Raw genomic sequence first — 14,855 nt, forward strand, 5'->3', positions numbered from 1 at the left:
TCGGTGGAGAGGAGCTTGGTTGGGCTGGGCTGGCCATGGAGAGGCGCTTGGGCCGGCTCGGGACGGACGGGCCAAGGGCGGTGCGAGGCTGGGCCAGGTCCACGCGAGGCGAGGCGAGCGGCAACAGGGGTGCGGGCTTCGCCTCCCGTAATAGAGCGGTGGTGGCGTCTCAACAATGGCGGTGGTGGCTTCCACGGGACCACCGACGGCGAGGCCATGGAAGGGCGAGGCGACGCGGATCTCACCGGATTAGGCCAGGGAAGCTCCGTACCTAGCGGCGGAGACTCGGGGCTCGATGTCGTGAGGCGCAGCATGGGGCAAGGCAAGGCGCGGGGAGGCGCGGGCGAAGGGGCTCTGGATTGGGACTCCTCCCCGATCTGGAGCTCGGGCACGAGGGGCACAGATGCGGCGGCGGTTTCGGGCCCGACGGGCCTCAGATGGGCTCAGGCGGGCCCGCGGCGGATGGATGTTGCGCTAAGGAGATAGGAGGTGGGAGGAGGCTGGCGGCTAGGGTTTGGTGGTGGCGCGGATCCCGAGGTGGATAGGGTTCGCTGTCTATTTATAGATAGAGGGGCCAAGGTTTGCTATTTGGGGCATTTTCGGACCCTTCGATCTTGATCGGATGGCTCCTGTTGCGCCCTAGGGTTAGGATAGGTTATTGGGATGTGTAGAGTGTCTAGGCGGAGATGAGAGGGAATGTGCGGCCCGGCACGATATTTTTAAAACACCGAAAAACGTCCGACGATAACTGACTATAGTGCCGCTATATAATAAACGGTACGGGTATCAAACGAGCTCCGATTGCGACGAAAATTGGCAGGCGGCCTACTACATAAAAATAAGACCGCACGCCAAGTTTCAACCCAATCCTAGAATATTTCCAAGACACTTTTAAAAAAAATATTTTATCGATGCCGCGAGCGCGTGCGTGTGTGGTTGGTCCCGAAACGGTCAACGACGAGAACGGAGAGAACCGTCAACTAACAGCAGATGCAAGTTTTGAAAACAGACGACAACAGAGTGCCGATGCAATGCAGATGATGTGCATGATCCGATGATGAATGCAACTAGCAAATAAATCACACGGCAGCACCAACGGAACAAAAGGGGAATCTACTGGAGCGTCGGCCTCGGGCTGTCACAACTCTCCTACACTAACAAGAGATCTCGCCCCGAGATCTAAGAATGAAAGGGGGGAAAGAGGAAGGGAAGAGCAAGAGGTAAAACTTATTCGCTTCTTTGACAAATGAGTAAAACCAACGATCCTTGAAGGTTGCAAAGAGATGAAGAATGATATGAGAAAGAAGCAAGAATTCACATAAAATTTTGGCAGCACTTCGATAGGAAAAAGGGACAAGAATTGGATAAGATGGAAAGTTTTATAGAAGATACACAACACACTAACTAAATAGAATAACTAAGGAGAGAACATGATCTTGATAGAACAAGATGATCGATTGAAGAGAGCAACATCAACACAACTCCAAACAAGAGAATAGAAACTAGATCATTGGGAAGAAAGAATGAAGAAGAGAATGACAACTACTACCACAATTGAATTGGCAAGCATTCTTGCAAGAAGAGTTGAACGGGGTTGTTGGCAAACCAACAACGAAAAGAACAAGCTTGTAGTGGACTTACGAAAACCATCTCAACAGTGAGGTGACAACCAGCCACTAACAAAACAAGGATTGATTGGATGCAGCAAGAAAAGCAAAACTTCCTACACCAAGCGGATATATTGAAGACTTGGATTAATGGCAACACCATAATAGCAAGAATCCTAAGACAAAGTTTTAGGTGAAGTCTAATCCAAGATAACTCAATGAATAAACCATGGGTCAAAATATCTCATGATCAAAGGATTTGGTGGCTTTACATATTTAATTCTTGAAACAACTTGTCTTCAAGACTCCTCCACTAACAAGAACGTTATAACACCACCTCAAAGGATAAAGGAAAAGGAAAAGATGGAGCAGTTGGGAAAAGAATTGATATCATGAGCCACTCTGGAAGAAGAATTGAAGTCGCTATGAAACAAGAATAAGAATTATGTTATGCTTATCCTTCATCAAATTAAATTGATGACAAGCAACGGATTTAGCATACCACTTATTCTTCTTGGAAAGATTGAGGAGATATATGAGCACAAACTTTAACAAGCCTTGAAGGAGACTTCGGTAAGAATTGGAATGGATGGGGATAACAAGAATGAATGGAGATACATGAGAATGAAGAGATCATGAGCCACCTGAGAGAAAAACTTGAACAAGGCACCGGAATAATTGATATACGAATGAAGAAACAACAATTGAGAAGAATTTGAGAACGAAAGCTGAAAGCCGAGAGCGAAGAAATCTTCCGAAATGATGGCCTTCGGAGGATCAAGAATGAAACGAATCTGAAATGCACCGGATAGCAAGAAAGAAATTACTCATGGTTGGAAACAATTGGGAAGAATAGCACCAAGCTGAAATGACAATCTCAAAAGAATGAAGCAAGATTTAAGAGAAACACTCCTTCGGTCTTCCAAGCTCAGAATGATGAGAAGGAACACCAACAGAATAACTAAGACACTCCGGAATAAGAACAAGGAAAAGTTGAGCCAATGATGAGAAATAAATTTGAAGCGATCCTGAAGAAGGAATATGACTGATGAAATTCATACTTATGTCGTATTTAAAAAGAATTAGAGATCTCCAGAAAAAGATTAGAAGAGCTAGATAAGATCCTGGGATAAACCTGTGGGTTATGGGCCACTCAAAATAAAACACCGTTGAAAAGATTACTCAGAAAGAGAGAAATTGCACTGGTACAAGGAAAACTTAATGAGGTGCGAACCTCAAAATAATTGAAACAATTGAAAACAAGAAACTTCTGAGATATCTTGAACACTCCGGATAGAACAGAGATGGACGAATGGAAAGAGAGGCTTGAAGAGAATTTCCAATACCGAAAGCACTGAAGAAATAGAAAGGATATGATGACACCAAAATCTTGAATTGAATCCACCGGGTAAGAAAACAACATGAAGAAATGATGAACTCGAACTCCTGAGAATCTTCACAAGAATCACCGGATACAACACGAAAGAGAAGATAGCGGAAGAAACAATGAAATGAAGTGCACTTGGATGATAACTGGATCACTAAAGAAAAGGGCGAGAGGGCGGGGAAAACAAAGACAACTTGGGACATATGAGATGAACTTCGGAAAGAATGAGAGATTGAACTTACAATAATTTTAAAAGGATAGAATTGACTTAAAGAGAAGCACACCGGATGAAAAAGAATTGACATGACAACTCCGGTTGACAAGAATTGATAAGACAATTTGATTGAGCAAAAGAATCTGCATTCCCATAAAAATATGAGAGCGCCTCTTGGAAATTTATGAATCACTATTTGACATCGAAGTAGCTCGAATTACCAAACTCCAACAAAACAAAGGATGAGGCTTACGGAACAAGCCGGAACAAATTCATGACAGAGATTTCGTCTGATATTATCATGGATAGGATCGCACGGGCTCTATCCTATAGTAGCCATCATGTACAAGGCAGTGCACCCGACACGCGAAACGTCCCCGAGTCGTAACAAGCTACAAGGACTCTTAAGACACAACAAGAACCGTTGTAAGACGACCGTGAACAAACAAATCCACTAGATGTTGAACCCCAACCTCACATCATGCATCTGTTCGAAGATTGTTCTATAAGTAACTACTTGAATTCCCACCTAAGAACTCCCGAAATTTCTGGTCATGCAATCGGGTCCACGGATACAAGGAGTAAAAATCCATCACTCAACTCCTAGCAATAACACTACCCGTCCAGTGTATCACATCCATCAACACATAACCAGAGATCTCGGAAACTCATCTATCTCAGGTCCTCGTAATCACAATGATACTAAGTATGGCGATACATCCAGACCTATCTGCACCAGTACTGGGGAAGCTAGACTCCTCTCGCCACTACTAGTAATGAAGAAATTTTGAACATCCTCCGTCCTGAGATACTAAGAAATCTGAATGATAACGATGTGCTCAAGAATCCCCTGGAGCTGAATTCCCTGGAAGAAATCAAGCCAGATAGGAGGCACCAAGAGAACTCCATCACATCAACATCATATAGATTTCAAAAATATCCGCGTGATCCTAAAAAAAATTGAGTCACAAGAGGAGTAGAATTAAAATTATTACGTCAAGATTCCTCACCAGAGCATACAAGAGGAGAGAAAAGAATCCTACTCTCCGATATATAACTAGACTCAAAGTAGTTTTTCACTAGACTCGACTCGGCCAGGTTCGATCAATCAAGGGGGCTCCTAGGTTGGTACTGCTCTGGTACTAACTTGTCAAGCCCAAGATGCGATCCTATCCTCATATCGGCGCGAGGGCCTCGAGAGGGATAGAAACACATTTCGTCGTTTTGCAAGAATGGATATCGTCACAAGTACATGTACTGAAAAGATGAGTATAAAGAATTGGCTTACATTCGCCACAAGCTACATCAGAATCACATCAGTACAATACATACAATCATCATGAAGAAGAGCACGATCCGACTATGGGCGAAAACAAACAATAAAATAACGACGTCCATCCTTGCTATCCCAGGCTGCCGGCCTGGAACCCATCCTAGATCGATGAAGAAGAAGAAGAAACTCCAAATGAACAATCAACGCGCTTGCATCAAGTAACTCTTTACCTGTACCTGCAACTAATGTCGTAGTAATATGTGAGCCACAGGGACTCAGCAATCTCATTTCCAAAGGTATCAAGACTAGCAAAGCTTAATGGGTGAGGTATGGTTAAGTGGTGAGGCTGCAGCAAGCCACTAAGCATTTATTTGAGGTGGCTAACTTACGAGTACAAGGATAAGAGGGGGTATGATCTACGCATAACGGACATGAACTAATAATGATCAAATGAATAATCCTGAACACCGACTTACGTCAGACATAACCCCATCGTGTCCTCAGTCGAAGAAAGGAAGTCACGAGAGAGACAGTCACGGTTACACACACAGTTGACCTATTTTTATTAAGTTTACTTCACGTCGTCTAGAACGAGATGTTAAACAAATTTTCCACGTTGCCACATAACCACGGACACGGCTTTCCAAAAGATTTAACCCTACAGGGGTGCTCCAAGTAGTCCATCACAAACTACCACATGCTGCGACGGAATGACCTCGATCGAGGAAACCCGTGATCTCCTCGGGTTCCTATTGGAAAACCTCAACCTCGAGATAACCCAAAGCATCCTCGGAATCCCTCGCACAAGACGTTCGAGAAAGGTAAAACAAGTTTAGCAAGGCCGCCCGACGTGCTGACAATCCCGATAGGAGCCGCGTATCTCATTCTCAGGGCACGACCGGATGGGCAAGATGTCGGGTTAGCTAAACCCTGGGTGAACAAGGGGCGCCAGACATCGCCCAGTTTGGACCAACACTCATGAGGATCACTGGACCGGGGGTTGATTAATTACTCTGCGGGTGCTGACGGGTCCCTATGCACTTTTATTAGTTATTAGGCAAATGTAGTACCAAAGTTGGGCCTTGCCACACGAGTTTTATCAAAAAACGAGAATCTAGGGGGTCCCCATAACAACCCCAAGCATGTTAGGAGTGCTCATTTATGGAACATAACACTGGTAGCCGAAAATAAGGTGGCAAAGGTGGAACAAAACACCAGGCTAGAAAGCAAAACCTTCCACCTTTTACCAAGTATATATGTGCATTAAATTAAATAGCATTAATAGGGTGATATAACAAGGAACCCATGTTATCACATGGAAGCAACTGAACCTGCAACTAGCAACGCTATCCAATGGTTAAGCAAGCGGTAACATAGCCAATCAGTGGTTTGCTAGGTTGTAGAAAGGTTGAAGGTTTTCATGGCAATGTTGGGAGGCTGATATTTAGCAGGTGGTAGGAAGCGAGACATAACAATAGAAACGAAACAACTAGCATGGCAATGATAGTAATGGTATCTAGGGAAATGGTCATCTTGCCTGAGATCTCGCTTGGAAGAAGAATGACTCCGTGAAGCAGACGAACCGACGTAGTCGAATGGATCCTCACATTCCGACACACTTGCGGAACTCTATCGAGACGAAGCAAACCGGAAACAAGAATCAACACACAGTATTCACCACGGCACATGCATGACAAGATGCACACTCTAATAAGATGCATGTTAAGTTTAAATATGCAAGGCATGGCATGGCAATTCACAACAGTCAAACACTACACATTAAGTGAAGCTCAATATGCAACGAGTTGCATATTGACGGAACTCCACAGACGAATTATTCAGTTTGCTCTCCTTTATTTACCGGCAATAATAAATGTTGTTTAAACATGGCACAAGGGTGAAGCGCAAATTTAACTACCTATCTAGGCATTTTTAGTTAGGCCCGAAACGACATATAGCATCTCCGAAATGACCCCACGCGTTGCATTCTAATTCTGTCTAGATTTGTCATAATAACATTTTATATCTGTTAACCGGCAAAACAAAGTGGTTCACGTGATTCTACTCGTCGTTCTGGTCCATTTAGATATATGGCTCATCTCCAACAGAACTACGGTTAAATATCTACGACCTAAACCGTTTTTATCACGCCGACACGCAAACCAATGTAAACAACAATTTAAACAGCTTTAAATATGCATGAAAGTTGGAAATTATTAATCTACGCGAAAATCTAGCCAAGTTGCATATCTAACTTGTCGGAATACAACGCACGGAATAGAAATTACGAGGGTTTGAAAATATGCTCTTTTCTAAAATAATAAATCCGAAACATACAAAAATAAAACTACCGGGCCTAATCTACTATCGGGGTGAATCAGGCAGCGACGCAATATACTTAAAATTCGCCGGGGAGGGGAATAGGGGCGCGAGCTCACCTCGGACCATCAGGCCGGTCGGTGGAGAGGAGCTTGGCTGGGCTAGGTTGGCCATCGAGAGGCGTCTAGGCCGGCTCGGGGCGGACGGGCCGAGGGAGGTGCGAGGCTGGGCCAGGCCCACGCGAGGCGAGGCGAGCGGCAACAGGGGTGCGGGCTTCGCATCCCGCAATAGAGCAGCGGCGGCGGCTCAACGATGGCGGCGACGGCTTCCACGGGACCAGCGACGGCGAGGGCATGGAAGGGCGAGGCGGCGCGGATCTCGCCGGATCCGGCCAGGGCAGCTGTGTTCCTGCTGACGGAGGCTCGAGGCTTGGTGTCGCGAGGTGTGGCGTGGGGCAAGGCAAGGCACGGGGAGGGGCGGGAGAAGGGGCTCTGGACCGGGACTCCTCCCCGATCTGGAGCTCGGGCACGAGGGGCATGGATGCGATGGCGGTTCTGGGCCCGGCGGGCCTCAGATGGGCTCGGGCGAGACTGTGGCGCCTGGAGGCTGCGCTAAGGAGAGAGGAGGTGGGAGGAGGCCGGCGGCTAGGGTTTGGTGGTGGCGCGGATCCCGAGGTGGATAGGGTTGGTTGTCTATTTATAGACACAGGGGGCAGGGTTTGCTATTTGGGACGTTTTCGGACCCTCCGATCTTGATCGGACGACTCAGGTTGCGCCCTAGGGTTAGGATAGGTTATTGGGTTGTGTAGAGTGGATAGGCGGAGATGAGAGGGAATGTGCGGCCCGACACGATATTTTTAAAACACCAAAAAACGTCCGACGATAACCGACTATAGTGTCACTATATAATAAACGGTACGGGTATCAAACGAGCTCCGATTGCGACGAAAATTGGCAGGCAGCCTACCTACATAAAAATAAAACCGCACGCCAAGTTTCAACCCAATCCAAGAATATTTCCTGGACACTTTCAAAAACAATATTTTATCGATGTCGCGGGCGCGGGCGTGTGTGGTTGGTCCTAAAACGGTAAACGACGAGAACGGAGGGAACCGTCAACTAATAGTGAATGCAAGTATTGTAAACAGACAACAACAGAGTGCCAATGCAATGCAGATGATGTGCATGATGCGATGATGAATGCAACTAGCAAATAAATCACACTGCGGCAACGGAACAACAGGGGAATCTACTGGAGCGTCGGTCTCGGGCTGTCACATAGTGCCATCAAAGTAAGGACGTCTACGATGATAATTTCCCTCACTAGATGCCATACTCTACTAGGTTGCTAAACCAATGAAATGGAGACCAAATCTCTGATACCACTTGTAGGACCGAAAGTATGTCTAGAAGGGGGGTGATTAGACTACTTGACAAGATATTTTTTTTTGCCTTTTCCCAATTTTACTTGAGAGGTAACTACGGCAGTTCTAATAGTATATCAGCAGAAAGTAAAACATGCAAGTGTAAAGTAGAGGAGTAAGGTAGGGAGATCAAACGCATAAGGTTGACATGGCAATTTTTGGCATGGTTCCAATAGGTGGCGCTATCGTTCATCCATGTTAGTGGAGACTTCAACCCATGGAGGGTAACGGCTGCGAGAGTCCACGAAGGGCTCCACCCACGGAGGGTCCACAAAGAAGCGGCCTTGTCTATCCCACCACAGCTTCCGTCCATGAAGGACTAGCCTTACTCACGGTAGATCTTCACGAAGTAGCCGATCTCCTTGCCCTTACAAACATCTTGGTTGAACTCCACAACATGAAGTGGGAGGCTCCCAAGCGACACTTAACCAATCTAGGAGGCACCACCCTCCAAAAGGTGATAAATGGGGTATATCAATGAACTCCTTGTTGGGGCATCTCCACATAAACCTTAAGCCATAGCATCTTTTGAACTTTTTTGAAATATACTTGGAAAACACATTAGTCCAATGATGCATATGTTGTGATCAATTATCAAAACCACCCTAGGGATAAATTGTGCTTTCACCCCCTCTCGAATCCGGTTGAAAACATACCTAGCCATACGGAAACGATGCCAAAATTTCTGATGTTTGAACACAGGATTGCTTGTGTCAAAGTAGTCCTTCCATAGAAGGAAATGGTCGCTCTCTCGGCTGTGATTCAACGCTGAAACATGCCCCGGAATCGAGCCCTGGAACAATGGCTGCTTGTAAGTGCATCTACTGCCCTTAGTGATTTTTGTGGTTTGAAGACTTATAGGTTAAGTAACTAATGTGTTTATAAGTGTACACGGGCTCTATAAGTCGCGACGAGTTTGAGTTATACGATGAATATCGACCCCTAAAAATGTATGTCTTCGGCTGAAGAAATTGGTCTAAGCTTGAAGACTTTGATCGCGAAGAAATTGCGATGAAATTGGAATTCCTCATGAAGATATTGAAGATGAGAAATTCGGTGCGTCCTGAAGAAAATCAATTCGAAGACTTTGAAGCGTGAAGATTTATTCTTTCTGTTTCATTTTCTTTACTCTTGAGTCATAGGAACACCGTACTATTAAAGGGGTCGAGGTAATACTACGGAATGAATTTCCTCATGATGCTCAACCCAAGCCTAAACCTACAAAAGCCTCAAGTGAGGAATATGAGAGACATGAGGACTCTCACAGCTGAGAGTTCCGACCGCTGCCGCGATTCGTGCCACCTCACCGATCTTATCCTCACCAATGGTCACAATATTTAAGGGCATTTATGTCAAATCATGTCAGGATGCTCCCAGGCTATAAATATCCACCCCCACAACCACTAGTTGGTTGGAAGCTCCACGAGAAACTAACACTTGTCATTTAGAGCAACCCAAATTCCTCAGAGTCTTCGAGAGTAAATCATCAAGTGAGGATATACCCCAAACACCAAACCACAAACCAAAAACCAAGTGATTGAGCATCACTAAAGATTTTGTTCCTATGTGGAACTGAAGTATTTTACCTTTGAGGATTGTGCATCCTCCAGACGGTTAGGCGTCATGGTCTAGAGCATCCAGCAGTCAATTGTGGATCGCCGGGTGACCGAGTTTGTGAGGGTTTGGAAGTCTGCCCTGAAGACTTACCACAAGTGTTGGGCGAGGAGTGTGTTTCCTTAGCTCAAGGAGAATACGGTAGGGACTGTTTGTCCTTTGGTTTCAATACCAAGCCGCTCCAAACCAGACGTACGACTGTCACAGCAGTTGGAACTGGGTCATCAACTACTATCTACATCATGATACGGGTTCTATTTCTTCAACTATTTCAATTCCTCAATATTGTATGTTGAAGACTTTCATTGTCACTGTTTGAAGAATTTGCTGAAGACTTTCTCTGAATTTCCTCAACCTCAAATTCTTCATACCAGTTAATCTTCACCTGCTTATTCTGTGCATGCATACTGTGCAAACCGATTCTCATAACCTTCATCAAGTAAACTGATGTTGTAATCTTTGCACCTCTGATCCTGCTCTGTTTCCGCTGCACGTTATTCATCAGTGAGGAATTTCTTCAAAAGGAATTTCCTCGGTGATGAAATTCTAAAAATCACCTATTCACCACCCTCTAGTCGATATAACGCACTTTCACCGCTGCCTATTAAGGTGGTCATGGACCAACACAACAAGCAGCATCTCCTCATCGTCGCATGAGGAATCATCATAGTCGCATAGAACATTATGGAAAAAGAACTCATCGGTGTAGTCCATTTGTACCTTGAGGCAAACTGTCGAACAACTTGCAGGCGTGGACGACAAAGCTTACCGGTGACGACGGATTGGGGTCGGGAAGCTATGGTTGCCCGGCGGCGTGGGTAGGCGTTGGGCAGGTACGGGAGAAGGAGTCGTCGGAACTAGGTGACAGTGGCGACGGGGCTGGGGGCGAGTCAAGGGCTAGTTGTCGATGCTGTCAGTAAGGGTGGAGAACGACCAATGTGCCACCGACTGGCGATCCAGGGGATGAAGAAAGCGTGCATCATCCGCGTCCGCTTTGTACCATGTTGACCCAAATCAGGCTCAAAATTGGGCTGGAAATGGGTCGGCTCGCAGACGAAAAGCGGACGCGCGTCCGTTTGGGTCAGCGTGTTGGGCCGTCTATTCTATGTGCACGGACCCAAACGGGCGGCACACAACTTACTACAACCTTGAGTTGCCCGGCGACGCCAATCCCTTTGCATAGACATGACTTTTTTGAAACGGACATAGACATGACTCACATGAGTTGATTGAGTGCCAGCAGCCCCATGGTGTGACGACGCCAAGTGACAGGCTCGAGACAATGAAACACGCGGACTGATTCTCTTCTCTCTCTTGGTCGGCTGCTCTATTTTATTTGTTTTTCTGGCATCGGCGCCGCCGCAGAGGGGCAACCTAGACAAACACGAGACAGGAGGAAACCGAAGACGACTCCATCGCATATGCGGAGTAAGAGCATCTCTAGCCGCGCCCCCAACAGACCCCCAAAGTCATTTTTTATCTCCAACGGGACGGCCCGGTCGCGCCTCCAGGAATCCGTTTTTCGCCGATTAGGATCGAAATTGGTCCTGGCGGTCCCAAGCTGAAGCCAACGCGCTGGGGGCGCCCGAGGGCGCCGACGCTATTACTTGCATGCAACAGGCCCACTGTAAGCCTCCCACTCCCTTTCTCCTCTCTCTCTCTTGCATGCAATAGGCCCACCCATGTGCATGCCTCTCGTCCACTTCATTTCGTTTTTCCTCTCATCTCTCTTGTCATCTAGTGTTGGGTGGGGGCATGGCTGGAAAACTCCCCCCCCCCCTGGTCAAATTTTTTGTCGGCATGACCCCAACTAGTGAAAAAGTGGCTCCTAGGGGGGCAATGAGTGGAGATGCTCTAAATATGCCACGTTTAATGGTATGTGCTATGGTCATGAATGAACGATGCTAGCGTATTCTAATTTCTTCATTGTTTGCCATTTAATTGCAGAAAACAGCGACACTGAAGGTTAGGGTTACAGGAACCACACTTCTATGGAATTGTGTCTAAAATACTATTTTTCTTGCTATTTTTTGCAAATAACACTAGTTGGTGGTTTTGGCCCATTTGATGACGATTATGACAGGTTGGACCCGCAAAAGCTGACATGGCATAGCGGTTTACATGTGATGGTGTTAGACGGGGATTTGCAAAACAGCCACTCTAATTTCACAAAGACATCCCCTCTCAAAAATAAAAAATAAAAGCAATCGGCCCCCACCCCGCCGCCTGCCTCCTTGTTTGTCCTTCGCGGAGGTGGCAACAACACGTGCTCACGGACGGAGTCCCCACCCTCGAGGTCGCACTTGAAGGTGTTCCAAACAGGCTCCGGACAAGGGACGCGCGCGGAGGGGAGAAGGGCCTCACAGGCACGACGGCAGCAGCGATGGGAGCGGCGTGGATGCAATTATCGATCTCGTCCATGTTGGACTGCTTCGACGAGGGGTGGAGCGGGAAGGTGTCGCCCTGGGGCTGCTAGCGACGTGGGTCCGTGAGATGGCGGCGTGCGCAGGCCTGTCACGTGCCGACGACGTGCACAAGCCTGTCGGCGCTGGGGAGGGAGGAGCGGCGGCGTGCGAGGCCTGCCAGCGACGGGGGCCCGTGAGATGGCGGCGACGGGGATGGAGGAGCGGCGACGTGCATAGGCCTGCCGCTAACGAGGCCATCGGCGACGACGCCCCTAAGTACGCATGACCATGGGTGGGGGAGTTGGATGTTTTCTATGAACAAAGGAAGGAGTTGGTTGTTTGTTTCTTAATACTGAAGTTTTTTTTTGCAAAAAAATGATCTAGCAGCGTCTAGTCCGAAAAGTTACGCCATGTCAGCTTTTGTGGGCTCCATTTGTCATAATCATACTTAAAACAGCCTAACCGAACGACTAGTGTTATTTGCAAAAAAATAGCTTGAAAATAGTGTTTTTGGGCACAATTCATAGAAGTGTGGTTCCTGCAACCCTAGCCTTCAATGTTGATGTTTTCTGCAATTAACTCGATGTGTTGTTACCTAAGCATTATGGCGAGGTGTGAATCATGTCGCTACCTGCAAACGTAAGCTCCTCAAACTCTTTGGCAGTCATCTTTGCCTACATGGGAACCAGAGATAATTAATTTACGGGCTTTAAATTAAAAACCATCATGGTTGTTTAATAAGAATACAAAAATTTGATAGTCAAGTGAAAACTTGAAAAATTCTCAACCTTAATTGTGTGAACATAACACATTGAAGATCACTCAGATTTCACAGTAATGGGCTACATTGCCATTACCATGTGTATGCTACAATTCAGATATAAGGAATATATGTTGAAGGTAATCGCTTGTCGAGATTGATAAAGCGTAGACCTCACAGTAAGAGTGGGTAGTGTGCAAATGAGCAGTAGATCCCAACTCATCACGTACCCTGATCAGTTATCAAGATATCAGTAAGAATGGTTTTCATATTGAAACCCATGAAGACAACAAAGAGGAGTATCTACTCTTTACTAAAGATCACGAATATGGCAAAAAGGTACATGAGAAAAATTTCTTCTCTATCGTCTCATTTGTACTATACGTACATCAAACCCGTGGAACATGTTGCATACAAAGTAATTTTTCAGAATGTTGACGCGTTCCAAACCTGGCATAATCGCGTGAGCCATCCCAGAATCGGGATGATGAGAAAAATTACTAGCAATTCCATTGGTCATAATTTACTTGAGTCGAAATTTCCTCAATCTTCTAATTTTGTGTGCACATCTTGTGCCACGGGAAAGCTAATTTTGAGGCCCTCACATCTCAAAATACAAGTTGAACCATTTCAGTTCCTTGAACGTATTCAAGCAAACATTTGTGGTCCCATTCCGCCATTATCTGGACCTTTCAGGTATTTCATGGTTCTCATTGACGCATCTACACGATGGTCACGTGTGTGTCTTCTATCCACATGGAACCATGCATTTGCCAAGATAATGAGGAAAGTCATTCAGTTGCAAGCCCATTATCGTGAAATTCGAATCAAGTCAATTCGAATGGACAACACTGCAGAATTCTCCTCACGTGCTTTCAATGATTATTGCATGGCTTTGGGGATTGAAGTTCAGCACTCTGTTCCATATGTCCATACACAAAATGGTTTGGCTGAAGCATTGATTAAGAGGATTAAAATCATTGCAAGACCTTTGTTGACGAATTGCAACTTGCCAACCTCTTGTTGGGGTCATGTTGTTTTACACGCTACTGACTTGATACAACTGAGGCCAACTGCATATCACAGTTCTTCCCTAGCATTTCCCATCTGCGTAAGTTCGCATGTGCGGCATACATCCCGATCTCACGACTACAATGGACATCTATGGGCCCACACATAAAGTTGGGGATCTATGTGGGGTACAAATCGCTGTCAATTATTAAGTACCTAGAACCCCTTACTGTGGATCTGCTCACAGCTCGTCACGCTGATTGCATATTCAATGAGAAACATTTTTCTGCATTAGGGGGAGATTTCAAGTACCAGAAAGAATGCCCGAAAATTGATTGGAATGCTCATGCCATTTCATCCTCTGATCCACGTACCCATGAGACTGAACTTCAAGTTCAGAAGATAATTAATTTGCAAAATGATGCAAATAATCTGCCATATTCATTTACTGATGTGGAAGGTGTTACAAAATCCTTAAATTCGGCCAGAAACGCGCCAGAAAGAGTGGAGGTACCAATCAAAACCACTCAACTCCATGTTCCTAAAAAAAGGGGGAGTAGTACGGCCTCTGACCTGGAGCAAGCTTCTAGCAAGCAGCAAAGGAAATCGAGGAGAAAAACCTTGAAATAAGTAAATGCAGATCAACTCAATGTTGGAAAACACCTGATGGGTAGGATACACCCAGTGGAAGCGCAACCTCCACAACCCAGCTCCAGTGTGCACAAACTGGCTGGAACACCGAAACACACACACTCAATCGTATTGGGAAATCACGAAGAGTCTCTAGGGGTGCAGGAAATTTCCATCAAATATGTTGACTCTGGAGAGTCATTTGACCGTAA

Source organism: Hordeum vulgare, chromosome 5H, assembly GCF_904849725.1.
Source record: "Hordeum vulgare subsp. vulgare chromosome 5H, MorexV3_pseudomolecules_assembly, whole genome shotgun sequence".
Taxonomy (NCBI): domain Eukaryota; kingdom Viridiplantae; phylum Streptophyta; class Magnoliopsida; order Poales; family Poaceae; genus Hordeum; species Hordeum vulgare.